This window comes from Pseudopodoces humilis, chromosome 15 (genome assembly GCF_049639895.1).
Source record: "Pseudopodoces humilis isolate 2021_Gansu_Grassland_sample_001 chromosome 15, ASM4963989v1, whole genome shotgun sequence".
Classification (NCBI taxonomy): domain Eukaryota; kingdom Metazoa; phylum Chordata; class Aves; order Passeriformes; family Paridae; genus Pseudopodoces; species Pseudopodoces humilis.
This window is the reverse complement of record NC_142214.1, coordinates 9,978,694-9,994,220: the sequence shown is the minus strand read 5'-3', so window position 1 is coordinate 9,994,220 and position 15,527 is coordinate 9,978,694. Positions and strand designations below refer to the sequence as shown.

Below are 15,527 nucleotides of genomic sequence, written 5' to 3'. Positions count from 1 at the left end.
CTTGCTTATTATCTGCTTACTAAGACTTGATATGGTCCAAATTTTCAGTTGATCCTTCTTAAGGGATGAACTGAGTTTTACGTAAAGGAATAACAGACAATAGCATGAAAGATTGAAAAAGCCTTACCTTGAACAGCTTATTTTTATTCGCAAACAAAGTAGAAGTCAATTTTCTTTCGCCCAGATATGATGCTGCAAGGAAGGTCTTAGGCTGAAATCTTCAGTTCAGTAAAAAGCTGCAATTCAGCCATAACCAAGAACTGCAACATTACCTCCCCATCGACAATGCCCATCTCTTTCCAGTCAGTTCACATGGACTAAGCAATAGGAATATAACTGCATTAAGCACTCTTTGCTATGTGACCACACAAAGTACAACACACACCCTCCCAGGAAGCAGAGTGTTCATCACATGATGCCTACAGTCACTGGGACTGAGGTACCACTGGAGAGGGAGAAACCTGAGGGGAGCCTGCAGGTAGGGTCATGTGTCCTCCACACCACCCACAGCTCACTCACAGGCCAGAAACTAAGCAGCATTTCACCAAACCTTTGCCACAACTCCAAAGTCAAATTTGGAATGCAACCCCAAATAAATAAAACATGCATATCTAAGGTTCATTTTTACTTTTTAAAAATGGTCTGTAGTTTCAGAAATGTTTTGTCTTTTCCAAAATGCCAGTATATTCAAATGCATTATTTTGTTAAGAGGAAACCCTGAAATTTCAGCTATAATTCTTATCAATCTAAATCAAAGATGCAAAGATATCCATTATATGGCAACAGACACCATTTGAGACCTTTTTGAAAACACAAGCAGAAGTCATCAGCTTGTTTTATCAACCCTTGAACAATGGGAACAGATGCAAAAATACTTTCCTGTCTAGAGGTACAGAGAAGCAGTAACAAAAAACTGCCACAGAAAACAAAATGTTTTCTAGTGTCATACATATTCCCTTACTCTAATATAATAACTAATGTTTACTGAAATAAATCATAGAAAAGTAAAATGCATAAAAGGTTGTGTAAGGGCAGGACTAATAAGCCATTAAATTCAGAGCCATAAGAAAATAAACCCCTCACCTACCTACCAAAAAAAAAAATTCACAAAAAAACCTAAAACCAACCAACACATGTTCTCAGATACTTTTTTGGGTAGGTATTGTGATCAGCTTCTCAATCACAGATCACAAACTACCCTGCTATATATGACAATCTTCTTACATCTACTGCCTCTTCTGATCATGTTGTACAAAAATAAGCCTTCCAAAGGCAGAAATCACAGCTAACTACACAATCAAAAAAAATGTGCAGAATAGACAACAATTAAGTATATACCTGGACAAAGCAGCTATCAGACAACTAACTTATTTTTCCCTCTGAAGCCGCGATAAGACAAAAGCAAGCTGAACACAAATATAGTCCTGTATGTCCTTCATTTCTGACTCAAACTGGCATAAAGAAGTTTAAATGCAGACTAGTCCTGGGCTCCACCATGCAAATCTGTAGCCAGTAAAAGCTAGGAAAAGCCAGCTGCCATATGAAAGCCACAGGGGTACCCCGAGGGATCAAATTTTCCCACACTGCTATCTCCAAAATTGGGTGCCAGATCTCAGGAAATGTTTGTGAAAGAATATTTCCCTTTCCCTCTTCTCTACCCAAGATCTCATAGATCTAGGACAATTAAACAGTGGAAAACTTGGAAAATACAGAGATACTAAAAATTGACTGAATATTTGTGAAATAATGGAATGGCATAACCCATCAAATCTAGGATTCTGGTCTAGTCTCAGTGATTTCACCCATCAAACTGACAGGATCAAGAGAAAAATAGTATAGTTTATGTGTTGATACACTCAAAGACTGAAACATCTTTCTCAAGACAAGCTTCCCAACTTCAACAAACCAGCACCAGTCCTACAATTGTCTGTGATGATCTAAATGAAGGTCACCTTCAGAGATTTCCCTTACTTTGTATTTATTCTCACAAAAAATTAATTTCTAACTTTACCAGATTTTTATGAACTTCAAGATGAGAATACTTTAGGAAAATAAATTCTAGTTAAAACAACATAGGATTAAAATTTAAATTTTAACCTTTTACTCTCAAAATGAGTTTTGCTATAGCACACTTAAGTAAATACCCGACCTTGTCAAAAATCACATCAGATCCTAAGACTTACCCTTAAAACCACAAATGCAGAACTCTTTGAAAGCTAATTTTTTTTTCCTAACGTAAAAACTCACTGTGCTAATCTTCAAACACGAAATCTGTTCACTGAATGGAAGTGCTTAACTGGTTTACTCTCCAAATGAGTCTTTTAGACCGAACAGATGCTCGCCTAAGAGCTGCAGTTCCGCAGATGTGACACTGCCAAGGCGACCGAAGACACACCCCGCCACTTCCCCGCGCCCCATCCCTCAGCAGGCTCCTCCGGCCGCGCAGCCGCGGCCCCGCCGCCGGGGCGCCCCCTGGGGACCGGGGGCGGTCGCTGCGCAGCCGCCGGGGGCTCGGCACGCCCCGCGCTCCGTCCTGCCGGGAGCGGCCCCACGCACCTAACCAGGGCGTTCCACGTGCCTGCAGCCCCGTTCCGCTCCACCTCTGAGTCTATAGGACAGGAGGGTCAGGAAGCAGGAGGCCCAGAACAGCCCACACCGCAGGACTGCCGGTGCCAATGACCCGGGAACTATGGGACTTCGAAGAATTCCCATTTTTACTTAGCCTTTGAGTTTAAAAGAGGAGTTCATCTAAAACGCTGGATGGTATTTAATCTAAACCACGGCTACAGGCGATGTCACCATTTACGTTTCTGTGATGCACATGAAAAAGAGTTATTTCTATTCCTCCATATATTTGCTGTGTGCAAGCTTTTTTTTTCCAACCTAAAACTCCAATTCCCTGCTCACCTCTGTTTCCCAAGGACTAAATTATCACTCTCTTCTTCTGTCTCAATGATCCTCATATAAGATGAAGTTTTCAGAATATGTTTTAAATGATACCGAGAGAGCAAAGCTTTTATTTAAGAGTATTAAACTGGTATGCTGATGGCTGCTATCAATCACTTCTTTCCATGACAAAACAAGTACTCAACCAGATGAAGCTCTTGGAAATTCTCACATCTCGCTGACAGAGACCAAATAGACAACATATTCCTGTTTCCAGTATGTTTTCTTAATTACATCAAAAAAAGAAAAAAAGAGGAAAACAAACAAACACAAAACAACATCCACCACCAAAACCCAAGAGAACCATTTGGAAATTCACACCTACAATATTCTGAGTTTTCAATTTAGTCAGAGAAGAAATGGCCACTGTAGGCAGAGATCACACTGAGTCAAAAACCTTGTCTCATCTGACAAAACACAGAATTCCACAACCAACAAGCACAAGTAACAAGCAGAAATACTTGCTTATTTTCTGGGATTCATTTGGTGAAAATAAGCAAGCGAAGTACTTCAGGTTTCTGTAAAACATACAATCTTTTCTTAGTGACACACAAGTTTCAGAAAAGCTCCTAAAATATTTGCCTGCAGCAAAACAACTGAGACAGTAAGACCACAAATGAAAACGGCAAACAAAAGAGCAATCTAATTTTAAAAAGTTCACAAAGCCTTGATGTGCCAACATCATTTCATGACAACTACGTCTAACACAGTTGCTCCCACCACCAAGAGCAGGAACTTTCAAGTGGTTTGTTTGCTGCACCTATTTTCTACAGGAGACTGCAGTAGCATGTAATATTCAAGAAAAGCTATCTACATTACTTTTTTTTATATAATTTAGTTGCTATTGGTAAGTTATACTAAGACAAAACAAACCTAGACAGTATTTAACTGACAATTATATTTACACTCCTTCCAAGTGGAAATTATTTCACTCCAAACATTGAAAGACTTGAACATGTAAAGTTCAAATATGATATATTTGTGGAATTTGATTTAAATTACCAACCAGCTAACTGAATATTCCAATCTATAAAACGAATGCTATTCAAGTAACATAATACATTTTTAAACTAAGTATTTTAATAATCTATGAACTAGCAATTTCTTGTCATTTCACAAAACCAAATTTTTTAGAAATATATTCAAATATCACAGAATCCTTGATTTGAACCAACTCAAATTAATTTCAGTTTTCATTTGCAAAACATCAAGACCTTATATCTAAAAGATGAGAGCTGTACATAAATTTTAACTTCACTTATTAAATACAGGTTTAACAAATCCTTACTTTGCTTATTGACTTTATTCAGCATTATCTCCCTGAAACTGTAAGTGCATGAAAAAGCTACAAGAGCATACCTCTGGCCCAAGTACATAACTTGGAAGTTATCTGAATGCTAAAAGTATCACAGAAAAATTAAAGTCTCTCCTATCACCTAGTTCCATGCTTGTGGGTTTTTTGGTTGGTTGAATTTAAGCTTATACAACAGCCATCCTTAAGTTTACCACAGCTACCTTAATACAAACAACAGCAACAGAAATTCAGGGGTTTGTCTCACAGGTTGCACAAAGCCCACCTGTAGACAACACCATAAAATGTCACTGTTTTTGTCAAGAATGACCAACATGAGCCCTATGAGTTACAGAGCAAGATCTATCTGTCAGAGATGGGATTCAATTAATATTTTTCTCCTCTGTATAACTTCGAATTTTTTTAGTCTTTGATTAATCAGAACAGTGTGGGAATTCCAGCCTGTTCACCTCCAGGGCTTTCAGTAGCAAAAATATTCATGTTTATGCTAAAAGCAAGGCAGCTCTTACACCATGTTTCATTTAGTAATGAAATTGTTATTATACCATAAAAGAACACAAACTGTGTTTACCCAATAAAGAGCCCTATACCAGATCTGTGGTATTGAGTTTGTGACTGATCATCAGGAAGACAAATCCACAAAATTATGAGTTGAGGATAATGAACAAGTGATACCAAGATGACAGAGATTAATGATGGTCAATTGCATAATCACTCATGGTATTTATTTCTCTACATACAATCAGCCAGCCTGTACAAGGATAAGTCTTGTGAGAGTTCAATACGAGATAAATATTGCAGAAATAATAAATAGATTATTGATTCAAGGAAAAGAGACTATGAAAAACGGAAAAAGTTGTTTCGAATAGCCAAACACTACAAACGAGAAAGAAATAATCACAAATCGAGACGGAACTGCCAAGAGTTCACAGGGAGACTTATGGTTGGTGAACACCTCGCTGTAGGAACTCTCATTCTTGGTCATTTAAAACACGATTCAACAAAACAGATAAAAGCGGTCGTGCAACGGCTTCCAGAGAAGCGATCCAAAAGGCATTTTCCTCCGGTTCCCTTCCAGCAGCCCCGCGAGACGTGCAAGCGGGATGCCGAGCGGAGCCCGAGCAGCGCTCGCCCCGAGCCGAGCGGAGGGGCCCGGCCGGGCTCGGAGGAAGAGACCGCCTCCCGCGCGGCGGTGGCCAATGGGCGGCGGGCGCGGCCCGAGGCGCGGCGAGCAGGCCCGGCGGGGCCGCCGTGACGCACTTCGGCAACCGCCCGCCCGCCCGGACCGCGCCGGCACGGCCCCCCCCGCAACCCGCGCCGGGCGTCGGCCCCGGGGCGCGCAGCGAAAACGCAGGGTCACACCGGCGGCTGAGGCGCCTCGGAGACCGGACACGCCAGGGTGTGGCTCGGGGAGCGCACGGGAAGGGAGAGCTTTCGAGCGCGGAGGGGGAGGGGGCAGCAGCGCTACCCGGGCTGCCAAAAAGTAATTAAAAAATAAAACAAACGGAAAAAATCCCAAACAAACAAAAAACAACACCAAACCGAACAACCAACCACCCACTCGCCCTCAGTAACTAGAACATCGGACTAGGAGGTAACCGAAACTTTGTGTCACCTCCTAACGCCGCATCCCATGGGAACACAAGAAAGCAGAGCTGGGCCCAGGCAGTACAATAAAAAAATATAAATACAACAAAAGCACCGAAAGAGGGGCCCGATCGCTTCCGCGCCAGCTCTCGGGGGCAAGGGGGGGAAAAAAAAAGGAAAAAAAAAAATTGAGGTCGGTGGGTCCCGGATTTCCACGGGGCAGACGGATTATACCCAATGCTACCAGAACAGAGGAAGGCATGGAGGCAGCGCGCCCGGGAGCCCAGCGGTGCGGGCCCCCAAGGCCAGCACGCCCAGCACCAGGGATGCGCTCGGGCAGGGAGAGGAATTCCCGGAAAACAGGGCCTCCTAGCCCAGCCATCTGCGGCCGCTCAATCCTCCGTCCCTAACCGCAGCAACACCTATATATGTACATAGTTATATATATAAAAATCTTTTAAAAAAAATTTAAAAAATAAAAAAATCCGTGTAGAGAAAACCGCCCAGAAAAGAGAAACACCAGGAAAGCTCTCGTTTCCTACCTGGGCAGGGTTCAGCTCAGTTCAGTGCGTGCCGAGGAGGAGGGGGCAGAGGAACACTATCTAAAACAAAAGTGGCGCCAAAACCCCCCAGTAAGAAGCATTCTCCTTCCTCCTCCTCCTGTCCCCCTCCCCCACCGGGGCCGGCGAGAGCCCAACGGGGTTCCAGCAACACGCGGCTCCCGGCATCGGGCGTCCCCGGCACAAGTTGGCAGGCGCCCTTTCTTTACAAAAAAAATAAAGGAAGCCGAACGGAAACTGCCACAACTCTTCCTCTTAGCGGACAGCCGCCGAGGAGCTCAGCCAAAGTCACTCGGAGGGGAAAACTTGACCCACAGAGGCCTTCCCCGAGCTACGCGCCGGGGCGGGGGGCAGCGAAGGGAGGCGGTGGGGAAGGTGCAGGTCAGTTCCTACGTCCTCACTTGGGCCGAAGGAGCCCCCCTCCCGCCAGCCCTCCTATGTAATCATGGGGAAGGGCGGCCAGAGTTGCCCCAGCTCTCGGAGGAAAAACTGAGGAGACAAACCCCGATCCCTCGGCACTACCCTGCGAGGGGAACCCACCGGGAGCGGGCTGGAAGAAAGAACTCGGCTGCTGGGCAGCGGGGAGCAGGGGAAAAGGAGCTGTGGCCAGTGGTGTCAGGGGTGCGAGTCCCCTGCCCGCGGCCCCCCCTGACATTCGACCCCGAGGCACCGGTAGCCGCCCCACCATTTTCTCTGCGCGTCCCAGCGCTCTCCCAGAGCACGGCTCGGGCCCCGACCCAATTCCCCTCGCTTGCCCACCCGAGCGGCCCGACCCGGCTCGCCCGCACACACACCCCACGCACACAATGCCCGAGTCCTCCATCTTGCCGGCAGCCCCTGCTCGGCTCGGCAGAAGGGGGGAGGAGGAGGAGGAGGAGAAGGCGGTTCTCCATTTTAGCTCGCCGAGCGCCGGGCCCGGCCTGCCCGCGACCGGCTCTGGGGAGGAGGAAGGGGGCCGGGGCGGGCAGGGGGGCCGCTTTCGGCGCCCTCTCTCACTCGCGCTCGGCTCGCCTCCCCCCTCCCCGCCACGGCGCGCAGGGAACGGGGGGTGGGGAAGCGGGGGGCTGGAGTGTTTTCGCGGCTCGGCCCCGCCGTCCTCCATCTTGGCTGCGCGCAGTCCCCGCGGCCAGCCGGCCTGGCGCCCCGCGCTGGCCCGGGGGACGCGGGCCCCGGCCCGGCCTCTCATCGCCGCCGCGCACCGCGATCCCGTATCCCCCAGCCAAACTTCCAGAAGCTTCGCCGCCATTTTCTAACTTACCTTGCCCAGTGTCGGCGTAGGCAGCGAGGAGGCCCTGGCGCGCAGCTCCGCTCCCGTATCCCCGGCGCGACTCGCCGGCTGCGCGCCCGTCCCGGTCGGTGCCGGGCTGTGGGCGCGAAGGGGGCGCGGGGCGCGGGCGGGTCGGGGTTATTTAATTTGGCGGCGGCGCTGGGGATTGTTTGGGGTGTTCGCTGCTCGGCGGCTCGCGGGCGAATGGAGGGCGCAGGCGCCACCTGGCGGCCGCCCAGCGGGGCCCACTCTCCTGGGCGTGGGGCGACACCTGCCGGCCGGCCGCGGCGGCGCCGAGCTGAGCGGGGTAAACAAGGTGCGGCGCATGCGCGGGGCCGCGCGCGGGGCGGGCGCGCAGCTGCCGTGGGGCGGGCCCGGGATCGGATCGAGAGCGGGGCCGCGGCACGGCCTAAAAAGGAGCGGCAGCTCGGACGCGGGGCCAGCCCGAGGGACGCGCCCGACCGCACGCAGGCCTGGGGCTCTTTGCCGTTGCACCCTTGCAGTAATTAGTTATAATCGTCCGACCGAGGCGAAATTGGGCCTTACTGAAGTGCCCCGCGCCGCAGGGCCGCCCTCGCTCCCTACGTTCCGCCGCCAGGAAGCGAAGTCGTGCGCGAAGGAGCCCGTGGCTTAGGAGATAAGCGCACGGTTGCCCGCACGGTTGCAGGGTGCCTTATCTTGGGAACTGCAGGACGCGCACAGAAGCAATGTCTGCTGGCACCGATGGCAGCTCGCGTGGTCGGGAGCGTTCTCCAGGGACGCTTTCTGCTTTTGCCCATCGCCCAGTGTGTTCCTAGTTAAATGAGGATTTGTGGATTCCCTTTTTGTCCTTGCCATGAGGATTATATGAACCTAAAGCGGCCCATATAAGCAGAACAGAATTCCTAAGGTAACCAGATACACAATATGTGACACCTGGGTATTTTTCACTTTATCGTGTAATGTTAAGTACATCGCTCTTGCTGAATAGTTCCACGCAAGATTGTATTTAGATCAGTCAGCACAATAATAGTTTTGTCCTGGTAATTAGTCTCTAATCACCCTCTTCTGTTTATCTACTTAAAATTTTGGGGACAGCGTTAGCATAACTAAGCAGTCGCTAAGCTGAGTTACTCTGCTCACCTGCTTAACTAAGACAGGCTACTTAAGAGTATCCAGCAGTTCCAGTCTTTTCAAAACTAAGATGAGGCATCCCGCAGAAAAAATAACACTTAAAATGGAAACCATGATTAGGAGTATTTTAAATTAAAAAAAAAACGACAAAAAAAAACCCCACCAAAAAACCCAAAAAAATAGTGTAACAAGTTGATGACACTTAGGAATTCTAGATACAATCTGTCAGTACATGAGACAGGCTTACAAAAATAATTTATATTCTGTAGCTTGAATTCACATTTCAGAATAGTTTTGCACTTTCAGTCAAGTTCAGGGGAAATTAACAAGAAAATAAGCAGAAAGACTGTCTTATAGGTAACATTTTAGCATCCTGAATGCCCAGTCATACAATTATGTTCACAGTTTCAATTACAGCTACAGATGCTGATGATGATCTTTAATGTTAATCTTATACTATCTGATAATTGTAAAAGAATTGTGTATTTAAAAAAAAACCACCAAACTTAATGTAAGCCTTAAAAATTATTTATAGCATTATAAAACGACACTTAGGAATAGATGGAAAAGAGCTGGATCTATTTGTGCCTTTCCCATACAAAGTCAACTTCTGACAGCTGCCAAATAGACAATCTTTCCATAGAAATAAACTACATTTTTCCTGCACACTGAATTCCAGTAATGTGTCTTCTGCTTGAGACACAATAGGGATAATTCATATTACAACTCCAATCCAAAACTTTGCAAGATTATAGCAGTTTACTTCAGGAGCTGGCAGGAGCACAACACAAGGCAGCTCCAGTCAGCTGTGCATGAAATACATGTGCAGTACATGTATTTAATTTTATTCCAAAAACACTGTACTTCACACTTGAGCTCACAGCTGAGAGGTTTTAGGTAAATGTTCTTACCTAATGTGAAGAAAACATTACATAGTTTTTAAGGTGTGGCTTTGAAGGAATGTGTGTACAAGCACTGACAATACCATGGCAGAGAGTTCAGCCCATTTCCAAAGCTGACTCAGGCCTTGGAAGCCCAGATCCATAACACTTCTGGGTGTCCTGACTCACACAACAGAATTTGCTTTTTTTGGCTTGTGACAAAGCTCTAGAGACCAGACTCCAGGTGCAGCAGCACATTACAAACCCCTAGTCACAGAGCCTGCCTAAGAGGATTTTACACTCTCCAGTTCAATTTCCTCCCTCGCAGTTGTTCCATTCAGCTGTTTGCTCAACCCTGTCTTAGCAAAACTGTTGCCTCATCAGAGAAGGGGGGAGGGACATTTGTTTTCTAAGGGACCGTTTTGATTCCTGCCCCCCCAACCCAGATCATTTCTCTGAGCTGTTCCAGTACAACTGCAGGAGCACTTCAGTCAGCACAGCTGAAGGTGCTGAGCTCTGCGGTTAGGCCAGGAAAGTTTCTGCTCTGCTCCAGTGACCAGAAGACAAGAATTTCTTAAGTCAACTGAGCCCTGTGAGGATTCCTCACCTTTAAGGGGGCCAAACTGGCTCTCTGAAGAGCCTAAATCCTTTATTTTCCTCATTAAGAGATCATGCTTCTGGGACTGAGCCTTCCAGTTGGTACAAGAGGGAAGATGATGAAAGCAGTTCCTCTGCAAGCACACCACTCCTTTCTAAGCTACCAGTTTCAGAGTGGCCTTCTACCATTGTTTCAGACTTTGGGAAAAAACCAAAGACCATCCTGAAGTTTCTGTATAGTTTTAGCACACTAGCATCCTTTCCAATACAATGAGAAATGTAAAAGAAAAATAAGTGCTATCTAAGCATTGTAAAGAAGTGGAGATATTTTCAATTCTGACCTGTCTAGAAAGGATTTATATCTGATAAAAAAAGTTCTGTGAAAAACTAGGAGAAAGTATTTCACAGGACTGTCTTTCTCAAAAAAGCTACTCTTTAGGTTCTTCAAATTCTACCATTTCTGATATTGAGCCCAATTTAGAGAGGATTTAACAAAGACTTTACAGGCACTGTTATTATGCTTGATCCAAAGAGACCTTCATGATCAGTCACACACAGGAAACTGAGCAAGGAGAGGGCAGATACCAATTCTGTGTCTGAATTAATGGCCAGAGATTCACCACTAGAGAAGATCAGAATAAAATCAAGCTGCCAGATGGCTGATTCATTTTCCCAGGCAGGAGATTCACGCTCATGCTGCTTCCTTTTCTCTTCATGCTTCTTTTTCTTTTTCCTGAATAATAGGAACCCCCTCTGCAGTTAGATTTCCTCATTTGTATTATTATAAAAACAAACAAACAAAACAAAACAACCAATCAGAAACAAACAACAAAACCAAAATAAAATAAAAAACAAACAAAACCAAACAAAACAAAAACAAAGAAAAAATACACCAAAAAACCAACAACCAAAAAAACCCAACACCAACACACCACCACCACCAATCATTTATTTATTTATAGACTTTTCTTTAGAGAATTGGAAAAAGAAACCAGAATTTGTATACTGAATTCGTCTAAAGGTGAGGTGGTAGCTGTGATGGCCTGTATTGAATAAGCCATGACCATACTTTTGTCTGTTGAGATGGGTACAGAGGGAAAAAGCAGTCTTCCCAATCAAATTTTTTTTCTCAGATTTTTGAATCTGGCTTAGTCACTCCAGGGAAATCTGCTCTAAATCCTTTTGAAGATGAGCTATTACATAAGAAACAAAAATAAAGACCAAAAAATGGGTTACTTTCCCATAATTTGCAGGAGAGAGATTGCACATCAGTAGCTCTTTAGGTCTTTCCCTGCTCTGTGAATAATTTCTTCCTTTTTCCATTTATGTAAAGTCTCCCTTGTATGCCCCTATTTCTCGCTAGATCTTTCCAGAACTCATGTCTGAATTTTCTTAGATTCAGTAAGTTTCTGCCTGCTACTTCTGTGAAGGAGCACAGAATCACAGTTTGTCCCATACCACTACAAAGGAAGGAAGTTTTAACTCCCCTTCATTATCAGCTCTAAAAATTAACAGAATCCTAGTAAGTCTCAGATGCCTTCCTGCTAATTGTATTATGAGCAGGAGCTTTACTCCTCTGTGCCTCTTGTTACCCAAAGGTCCATGCTCATTCCCCTGTTTGAATGAGGTACTCTTTCTATGTCTCATTCTTTGAGATAAAAATCCCTTAGCCAGGTTCTAAAGTTCCATCAGCAAACTGTGTAAAGGCCACACCAGTTTTTGGTAGGAAATAATGAAAAGCCCTTCTTTCTCCTGGCTGCAGTCAGGATGAGTCACTTTCAATTGAGGCATCACTTCACCCTAGGTACAGGAACAAGTGTTACCAATCAGGCCACCTCTCTTGGATTCAGGACACAATGTGCTCCTGTTTCCCAATGTAGAGAAGTTTTGGAAGACACAGGCAAGACATTTTTGTGTCCTGTAGCTATGGCCAGGCAGAGGGACCATGAATCAAGGTCCATTTTATGAGTCAGGCACTATAACAGCATCAGTGACAAAGTCTGAGGAGGAAGAACAGGAACCAGAGAAACATGTTTCAAACTGGGTAAGCCAGGTAAGTGGTAGGGTCCGCTTAAAGGCAGCAAAGAACAGAGTGTGCAACAGAAAAAGGGCTGGGGTGAGAAGCTGCCAAGAACTGAAATAAAGTCAAGCAGGCCAAATAGCACAACTTGGTGCCAAGCAAGGCAAACAGCTTTAGCTGAGCAACAGCTAAAACACAGTGAAACTACATCATACTCTGGATGTGTAGAGCACCTAACCCATCAGGAACACAAAAGAGTTCTCAGCTGATCAGAGTTCGTGGGGCTCCAGCCCCCTTGAGACTCTGACATGGAGCCAGTGGTTGCCTAAAAAAGGGAGAAAGGAGGTTGGCTTGGTTAGGTGAAATTAGAGTGGAACTGAGACAGAAATTACATTATTCAGCTTAACCTCTCCCCAGGATCATAGAGCAAAACAATTATGAACAAAGGCAAACACTTTTGTGTTTAATCTCTGAAGAAAATCCTCTATCAAATATATGGGACAGCATTTCTCTGTATGTGCAGGCAAACATAAGATTTGGATGATGTACTTTGGTCTTTTCCCCACAGACTACTAAGGCTGGAACTTAGGGAGTTAAAGGGGAAGTCTAGGAAACAGAGGGTTGTTACTAACAGATAAGGTCAAGGAACAGATAACTCCTTCAGATAAACTTGTACAGTTTTCTGGGACTGACCTACCACATTCCCAAGGTCCTCTATATGTCTGTCCCTAACATGAGTTTCCTTTGGTTTAGTTTTCACCATCAACCAACTTCAAGGTTTCTTCCAGACTCTGTTTCTCACAAGTCACTCCCCTACTGACAGTTGTGTCTGGGGCTCAAGGCCTTTTTTGCTGCCTCAACTCTTGACACAGTGGGTGGTGGAAGCAAAGCAAAGTGTGATCATGTCATTAGCTGAGATTAAAGGTTTTTGTAAATAGCACAATGCATAACAAGTAGCAAGGAATACAACAGTTTATGACATGTTGGTGGGTTGCACAGATGTTCAAAACCATTAAGATAAAAATACTTCTTTTAGACTGCAACTTTCTTTAGTGTGACAGTAGCAGTCCTGCAAAGCCTCTGCCAGCAGCTGTGAATGAAGTGTTTTCCCCTCTGTGACACAGGGCACACCTGGGGTGCTCACCATAGACATTGAGAACACAATTCCCACTCTCACTCCCCCAGGGAGTCCCGACTTCTCCCTGTACCTCTGGTTCCAGCTGTGGGCCTAGCAGAAGTGAAGCTTCCAACCTAGAACATGGGTCTTCCTAAAAGAAACTTGCAATTGCCAATTAGGCCTTTTAAGAAAGCAACTGCTGACAAAGTTACAGAAGTCCTAAATTGTGATGCAGATGCCAAATTGATGTTTTTGGTACATCTATTTTGCACAACACCCATTTGAAGCAGCAGTTACTTTTCTGGTGGCCCAGCAGACAGAGCTCCCATACCGACTCCAGTAACATCACATGGGTCTATTACACAGGACAGGGAGGTAAAGTCAGTCCTGGACTCAGAAGCTTCTCTTTGTAACACAGGAGTAAAAAGGAAGACATGCCAGTGGCTTGACATCCACTCTTGAAAAGCTTGTATTCAGAAGATTAACTATTTGGCTTAAGTGATGACTCTCATACACTGCAAAATTAAGTTACGTAAGAGAAATTGTGTCAATAGTTTCATGTCAATGGCAAGATCTAACTATATAAAATCAAAAAGATATAACCTTAATAAATTTAAATGCTGTCTTGGTAATCTTGGAAGGTTCTATTAATTCACTCTTTAAAATTTGAAGGTGACCATACACATTTATACTAAACCCAGCTTTTCAACAATTATTGTAATGATTGTTCTAGGTATTTTCACAGTGGGACTCTGCAAATGTGTTTTTAATTTTTTGACAGTAAGCACCATTTTTCAATCTGAGACCAAAACTAATTCCTGTATCTTTCCAATACATTTTCAGCAATTATTACTTATCACACAATTTATCTCAGCCAACACAGTAGCTATCCAGGCTATAAACCTGTAAATTAGTAATTATCTAAAAGCAACCAAGTAGTTTTTGATCCGCTTTAAATATTATGGACTCACAATATAATTAATAACATTTTGTCCCAGATTTTTCATGGGTTTTTGTTTATCCAAATCATTCATAAATTAATATGAATTAATAATCTTCTTTCCAGTCCTAGGAAAGAGCAAGTTTCTTGGTAAATTAGTCACAGAGCTATGTTCTCCGAGTTAACACTTGCAGTTTTACTGTAATGTTGTCACTATTGCTTAATAGGAATTCATGGTTAAGAAAAAATTATAAAGATAAAATCTGAATTTCAACACAGGTTGTTTATCACAGGCCATTTGCCTTCTCACACAAAGCCACATTATAATTACAGCACATTAATTGCTGTACAGCAGTATCAGTAGAGCTCTTTAAGTGACATGACACAGTCACATGACACAATGGCATTTGCCAAGATGAGAAGGTACTTTCAACAACCTGAATCAGTGTGATTCATGGCAGGAGCTGGGGGGAGGAAAGATTTTCTTGATCAAGTTTTCAAGCTACTCAGTAAAACTTAATGCATGTAAACCACACAAAAAACTGTTAAGAGGGAGAGTATTCACTCTTACTTCAGTGCCATGAAGAATTAAGGTGGTCTTCCCATCTGACCCTATGGAGAAGGGGACCAGCACCCTTCACAAGCCACATTCAAGAACTGAGGCCAATCCAGCTGCTCTGCACAAGACCAACATGGAGAAGCCTTGGTGGCAGCACTGAAAGCAACTCTGCAGCCCTCTCTGGCATCTGGCCTTGCTGACAGCAGTCAGTCACGCACAACATAACAAAGAATGCCAAGTAACAGCTCCCTGTTCAAATCCTCACTGCCACAGAAAAACACTGCAAAAGCCAGAAAAACCTCCAGCTCCTCCTTTACTCTATGAAAAGCTGACCTTCACACACCAGGTACCTGAACTTGCACACCTTTTAAGGCGGAGCAGATTCTCTTCTGTGCTGAAGACCACAGCAGCAAAGGTCACTGCTCCTGGTAATGCTCCATCCTAGAGAACATCACTTCAGCTTGGTTTCACATGAACACCATATTCAACTGCCTGCATTAACCTCCTACCCAGTTATAATTCAATTCCAGCCACCCCTTGTATTTACATTTCTGTTAATTACAATAAAAACAAATAAAAAAGGTTGCTTTGAAACCCATGCTGATTAACAGCAACACTTTGAAAACTT

The 15,527-nt window shown here is 44.7% G+C and overlaps 1 protein-coding gene across 4 annotated transcripts in view; it reads right to left on the bottom strand.

Annotated features, from left to right (window-relative positions):
• STAG2 (STAG2 cohesin complex component) overlaps positions 1–7,864 on the bottom strand; it is a 76,582-nt gene extending 68,718 nt beyond the window's left edge. For 3 of the 4 annotated variants that reach the window (XM_014258761.2, XM_088062484.1, XM_014258762.2), the window contains exon 1: positions 7,664–7,864. The gene's annotated coding sequence lies outside the window, so the exon portion shown is untranslated. Of the gene's footprint in view, positions 1–6,387; positions 6,514–7,663 lie in introns of those variants that run through there. The other variant, XM_005530009.3, reaches the window with a different exon arrangement.
• Positions 7,865–15,527: the final 7,663 nt, after the last annotated feature.